General features: G+C 36.0%; 1 non-coding gene across 1 annotated transcript; it reads right to left on the minus strand.

The window, feature by feature from the left end:
* Positions 1-1,947: 1,947 nt before the first annotated feature.
* On the minus strand, positions 1,948-2,054 carry LOC121214281 (small nucleolar RNA R71). The gene has a single exon (XR_005909865.1). It is a non-coding gene; the product is annotated as a small nucleolar RNA R71 (small nucleolar RNA).
* Between the last annotated feature and the right edge of the window lie 5,165 nt (positions 2,055-7,219).

Below are 7,219 nucleotides of genomic sequence, written 5' to 3' on the forward strand. Positions count from 1 at the left end.
CCTTTAATCAAGCAATTATGTTTCCAATTGCAAAGATGTGGATACAATTTTTATGCACTCGAATTGCTGCTACTTTAACTGTCTCTAATGTCAATACTTTTCGAGCGATTTTGCTATATGCTATTTTGCAGAAGAAACGGTGTCCATCGAGACTTGGATCCACCATAATATTAAGTAGTGCATTAATGGTCAGAAAGTTAGGGTTTTCTTTCCCCACTCAGTGATAGCCTTGTGATAACTTTTGAAAAGAGTTATATTTAAGGCATCTAGATGGAATTAATTATTTGAAATTAAGTGAATACATCTGCATTTTTGCAGAAGAAACAGGTGTCCTTCGAGACTTGGATCCACCATAATATTAAGTAGTGCATTAATGGTCAGAAAGTTAGGGTTTTCTTTCCCTACTTAGTGATAGCCTTGTGATAACTTTTGAAAAGAGTTATATTTAAGGCATCTAGATAGAATTAATTATTTGAAATTAAGTGAATTCATCTGCATTTTTAGGATAATTTTAGAACATTGCATAACAAAGCTTAGATTGCGCTACATTGGCCATTATTTGTTACTTTTATCACTTGGGGAGGAAAGTTCTGGTTGTGTGTGAATACAGCTGTAGGAAGAGGAAGAATATGAAGAGGCAAAATAAGGGAAGTGAAACATTGCCATGGCAATTAGCAAGATTGACTTCCAATAGAATTTCCATGGCAATTTCGGGAAAATGAATGAGCACTCTATCCACATCACTCTCAACCAACTTAACGTGTACCAAAAAAACCAACTTGAAAAGAGGAATGAAAAATGAGTGTTGAGGTGGGACGAATCTACCCAATAAAAGAGGGATAGAGAAGAAGAAAAAGAGGAGGAGAATTTGTGTGAGAAAGAGACTAGTGACAACAATCCTCTCTTTGCACAAAGAAAAACTCTATTGGAGAATTTTAGAGAAAGAAAGGGTAGCAGCTATAGACAGCAGAATACAGACATGAGGAAGGGAAAGAGACATCTAGCTTGGATTCACGGACGATTCGAAGATAAAATATAAGCTAGAGTGTGGCGAGAAATCCTACAGTTTTGCCTTTTTGTTTTCCTAATTGCTGTGATTCAAACTTCTTTAAAATGTTGATGAATGATTTAAATTCGGTGTTTACTTTCACCCATGAACTAAATCTTTTCTAGGTTGGAGTTATTTGGGTGGATGCTTATCATCTTTAATGTTCATGGTTTGAAATTGCCTATATCACTATTTCATTCGATCTATGCTTATTTTAAATACATGATGCAAGCTCTAGACATAGTTTATTGTATGTTGTGTTCAAAGATGTATTTTTAATTCTAAAAAATATATATATACTAAATCTAGAATCGTGTGATGCAAGCAAATATTTGATAGAATTCACAAGAGAAATAGAGTATTCGTAAAAGGATATAAAATACTGTTTTAATCATGAGATTGAAAGGACGTTAAGGCGAAGAAAGAAAGCGTTAAGAGAAATAGAGAGGACTATAAATGATCCAGTTAGAAATGATTAGGTACTCTAGAATGAAAGGAATGCTGATATTCGTCAAATATTAGATGATAAAGAGAGACCCATCAGAAAACATGTAGTGCCTACTTTGGGTGATCTGAGTCCAGGAATTGTTAGGCCACATATTCAAGCTCAACACTTAGAATTAAAACTAGTAATGTTTCAGATGCTGCAGACGGTAGGGCAGTTTAGTGGTTTACCAACTGAAGATCCCAGATTGAAGTTGAGACTTTTTCTTGAAGTCTGTGATTCATTTAGGTAGCAGGGTGTTCCTGAACATGCCCTTAGATTAAAATTATTCCCTTACTCATTGTAAGATCGTACCAGATCATGGTTGAATGCATTACTATCAAGTACGGTGGCATCTTGGAATGAACAATGCCAGAGATTTTTGCTTTGGTACAATCCTCCCAACATGAATGCGAAGCTAAGGAATGACTTTTCATCGTTTAGACAATCTGAAGATGATACATTAAACGAGGCAAGGGAGCATTTCAATGAATTAATTAGAAAATGCCTGATGCATGGTTTTTAGCATTTGACACAAATAGAGATGTTCTACAATGGATTAAATGTTCATACACGAATGGTGGTGGATGCATTTGCTAATGGGACATTGCTTGACAAATCCTACAATGAAGTATACAAATTTCTTGAAAGAATAGCAAATAATGATTATCAATACCCCACTACTAGAGTTGGCACTAATAAAAGAGTTGCTAGAGTAATGGAACTTGATGTGATTACATCATTAAAAGCTCAGGTATCATCTTTAACAAATATGATTAAAACTCTGAAAAGACCCTCTATAGTTGAGGAGATGATGGTTGTAGAACTAGCATGTGTATAATATGGAGAAGATCATGTTTTTGATGAATTCCCATCCAATCACGCCTCCGCGTATTACATGGGAAATTTTAATTATAAAAACAACAATCCCTACTCCAACACCTACAATCCAAGGTGAAAGCAACATCCAAATTTCAGTTGGATTAATCAAGGAATGGGAAATGCCAACACTATTAATAGACAAAATGCAGCTAGTGTACCACCTGGACACAATCAACCAATGCTGCCATAAAATGTGCAACAAAGTTCATCATCTTCAACAGTAGCTATGGAAGCTTTATTAAAAGAGTTTATGGCTAAGAATGATGCAATTATTTAGAGCCAGACAGCTTTCTTAAGAGCCCTGGAGAATCAAGTGGGACAAATTAACACTACATCATGCTCCAGACAACAAGGAGCATTGCTTAGTGACACAGAAAGTTTTAGATCTCAAAGAAAAGAACAATGTAAAGCTAGAACACTTCGGAGTGGCACTCAGCTGCCAGGAGTTGTGAATGATGCATTGTTTGAGGAAAGTTCCAAAGTTCCTGGAGGCCTGACTTTTGAACCAGAAGTGTAACAAACTACAAAAAGATGAGAGTAGACAAAAGCATACAGAAACAAATTCATCTTGCCGAGCCAAGACAAATGCCATGGCAAAGTAACCTCAAAAAATGGAAGGAAGGCCACCACCACCTTTTCATCAGTGTTTCTAAAAGTCGAAATAAGATGCTCAATTCAAGAAATTTTTGGAGGTTTTGAAGCAATTACACATCAATATACCTTTGGTGGAAGCATTAGAACAAATGCCGAACTATATGAAATTCATGAAAGATATCTTATCCAAGAACAGAAGGTTAGGGGAATTCAAAATTGTACCACTTACTAAAGGCTACACAACAATGCTAAAAAAAACTACCACCAAAATTAGAAGATCGAAGGAGTTTCACTATACCATGTTTGATTGGAAACCATTATATAGGCAAAGCATTATGCAATTTAGGTGCAAGTATCAATCTAATGCCTATGTCTATTTCAGGAAACTTGGGATGGAAAAGGCAAGACCTACTATAGTCACACTGCAACTAGCTGATAGATCATATGTCCGTCCAGAAGGTAAAATTTAAGATGTACTGGTAAGAGTCGACAAGTTCTTTCCAGTAGATTTTATTATTCTAGAATGTGAAGCAGATTAAGAGGTACCTATAATACTTGGACGACCTTTCTTAGAAACTGGTAGAACATTGATTGATGTGCAGAAAGGTGAGTTAACCATGAGAATTAATGATCAACAGTTGATTTTAATGTGTTTGATGCTTTAAAGTGTGCATACCTAGATGAAGAATGCCATGTTGTATAATTTTTGACATTGTAATTCATGAAGAATTAGTAGGACATATGCACAACAATTCTGATGCAGACTTTGTCCAATTAAATGAAATAAATTTGATTGAAGAATCTAAAGAAGTGATGGAAACTCTACAATTTGAAAAGAGATGTAGGAGGAGCTCTGACTCATTATATTTATGAAGTCACTCTTTCAACCCTCCTCGCTCATCAATAGAAGATCCACCGGTTTTGGATTTGAAGCCATTACTAGTGAATTTGAAGTATGCTTATTTGGGAGAGAATGATACAATGCCAGTGGTTATTTCTACCGAGCTTACAATAGACCAGGAGATCAATTATTGAAGGTTTTAATGAAATCCAAGAAAGCTTTAGGATGGTCAATTGCGGATTTCAAAGGAATTAACCTAGCAATCTGCATACACAAAATAATACTTGAAGATTGCCATAGTAAATCTATTGAACAATAGAGGAGACTGAATCCTGTCAGGAAGGAAGTATTTAAGAAATAGATTATCAAATGGTTGGATGCTAGGATTATATACCAAATTCCTGATAGCTCTTAGGCAAGCCCTGTTCAGTGTGTACCTAAGAAAGGAGGAGTCACAGTAGTCGACAATAATAACAACAAACTCATTCCCACACGTACTGTCATTGGTTGGAGAGTTTGAATGGGTTATCGAAAGCTCAACAAAGCAACGAAGAAAGACAATTTTCCTTTCCCTTTTCAAATGCTAGACAGACTAGCAGGGAAAGCCTTTTACTATTTTTTAGATGGCCATTCAAGGTACAACCAAATTGCCATATCTCTTACTGATCAATAAAAAACTACATTCACCTGTCCTTATGGAACATTTGCTTTCAGAAGAAAGTTATTTGGGTTATGTAATACCTCACAACATTCTAGCATTGTATGATGGCAATATTTTCAGACATGGTGGAGAAATTCCTTGAAGTATTCATGGATGATTTCTCGGTGTTTGGTGACACTTTTGAAGATTGGTTAAAAATTTTAGAGTCAGTACTTTGTCGATATTAAGAAACAAATCTTGTGCTGAATTGGGAAAAATGCCACTTTATGGTTTTCTAGGGCATCGTTTTGGGCCACAAAATTTCACAGCAAGGAATTGTCATTGACAAAGCAAAAATAAAGTCATTGAAAAATTGCCACCACCCACTTCAGTGAAAGGGATTAGAAGCTTCCTCGGGCATGTTGGATTTTACCTTCACTTCATCAAGGATTTTTCTAAGATATCAAAGCCTCTATGTCAATTGTTGAAGCAAAATAGACCATTTCATTTTGATGAGTTATGTTCAGAGGCATTCAAAAAGTTAAAGAAACGATTAACTACAACATCTATAGTCACTGCACCAGACTGGAATCTACCATTTGAGCTAATGTGTGATGCAAGTGACTTTGCTGTCAAAGTAGTGTTAGGGCAAAGAAAAACCAAGATGCTTAATGTTATATATTATGCCAGTCACACACTGACAGATGCACAACTCAATTACACCACTACGGAGAAAGAATTCTTAACAGTGGTGTTTGCGTTTGAAAAATTTAGAGCTTATTAATGAGTACCAAAGTCACAGTTTATACAGACCGTTCTGCCATTAAATAATAGGTGATGAAGAAAGAGGCCAAACATACACTTATTAGATAGATATTGCTACTACAAGAATTTGATTTGGAAATGAAAGATGGGAAAGACGCTGAAAATCAAGTGGCTGATCACTTGTCACAACTGGAAGTAGGGAGTGAATATGGTGAGAGTCAAATGATTAAAGACAAATTCCTTGATGAGCAGATATTGTTGCCTATGGCATTTCCATGGTATGCTAACATTGTTAACTTTCTAGTCATTGGGTTACTGCCACCTGCGCTCAATCATCAAGGACAAAGGAAATTCCTTCATGATGTCAAGCAATATTATTGGGACGACTCATTTCTATTCAAGCAATGTGCAGATCAAGTAATTCGAATATGTATTCAAGATGATGAATTTCAAAGTATCTTGCATCAGTGTCATTCTGCACCTTATGGTGGACATTTTGGAAGCATGAGAATTGTTGCAAAGGTTCTCCAATCAAGGTTTTATTGGCCCACCATGTTTATGCTAATGAGTTCTGTAAGAATTGTGATCACTGTCAAAAAACTAGTAACTTATCAAGAAGACACGAGATGCTGCTGCAAAATATTCTAGAGGTGGAATTATTTGATGTTTGGGGAATTGATTTCATGAGTCCATTTCCACCATCCTGGAGAAAAATATATATTCTTGTCACTGTGGTTTATGTATCCAAATGGGTTGAAGCTGTGGCTTTAACTACAAATGATGCCAAATCAGTTCTGCGATTCTGGCATACAAACATTTTTACCAGGTTTGTTATCCCTTGTGCTTTAATTATTGATGAAGGCTCACATTTTGACTGTAGATTAGTTGCCAATTCTCTTAAAAGATATGGGGTTAAACATAAAATTACCACGGCATATCACCCCCAAAAAAATAGACAAGCTAAAATTTCCAACAGAGAAATCAAACAGATTCTGGAGAAAGTTGTCAATCCCAAACGCAAAGATTGTTCAGTAAGGTTAGATGAAACCTTATGGGCTTATTGCATAACTTTCAAGACACCATTGGGAGTGTCACCTTTCAAGCTTGTCCATGATAAACCATGTCATTTGCTAGTTGAGCTAGAACCCAAAGCATTTTGGGCTTAATGAGATGGATGAATTTTGAGCTCAAGCTTATGAGAATATGAGACTATACAAATAAAAGATAAAGTGTTGGCATGACAAGAAAATTTTGCCATGACAATTTGTACCTGGACAACAAGTTTTGCTTTTCAATTCCAGACTTAAACTATTTCCCGGCAAATTAAAGTCGAGATGGTCTAGACCATTCGAAGTTAAGCGTATATATCCTCATTTTCATCCCGCTTTGTTTTCTTCTTTTACTCCGTGTTTCACTCATAACTTTAATCAAATCTCACCTTTTTCATTTTTCGTTTGTCTATATTCTCTTCAATGGCTTTTCAAAAGGCTTCTGCTTCAACCTCTGTCTCTCCACGTGCCTTTTTTCAGTTAACTTGCTGAGGAGAAATACAATAAAAATATTTCCAAACGACCATTCTGCATAGAAAAAAGGACACATTTTTCAGGATGCTCCCATCATGGGGCATACAGAGGTTGTTCCATCAGTTGTCAAAAAGCATGAGTGGGGAATCTTCTTCCTCCATCCTGATGATGTCCTATCAAAGGTAGTGAAAGAGTTTTATGCCCACATTACCTCTCCTAACAATGCATTTATATATGTGCATGGCGCATCTATTCTATTTGATGAGGATGCCATTAATGATTAATATGGATTTTTTGAAGGTCACAAGCATGCTGACTTTGTGAAGACAATGTCCTAGAGCAGCTAGCTCAGGTTCTCATTGATGTTTGTGTGGAGGAAACAGAATGGTCCATTTCAAGAAATGACTGTTACACCATTGGCAGAATCTCTTTAAAGCCTCAA

This window comes from Gossypium hirsutum, chromosome D01 (assembly GCF_007990345.1).
Source record: "Gossypium hirsutum isolate 1008001.06 chromosome D01, Gossypium_hirsutum_v2.1, whole genome shotgun sequence".
Classification (NCBI taxonomy): domain Eukaryota; kingdom Viridiplantae; phylum Streptophyta; class Magnoliopsida; order Malvales; family Malvaceae; genus Gossypium; species Gossypium hirsutum.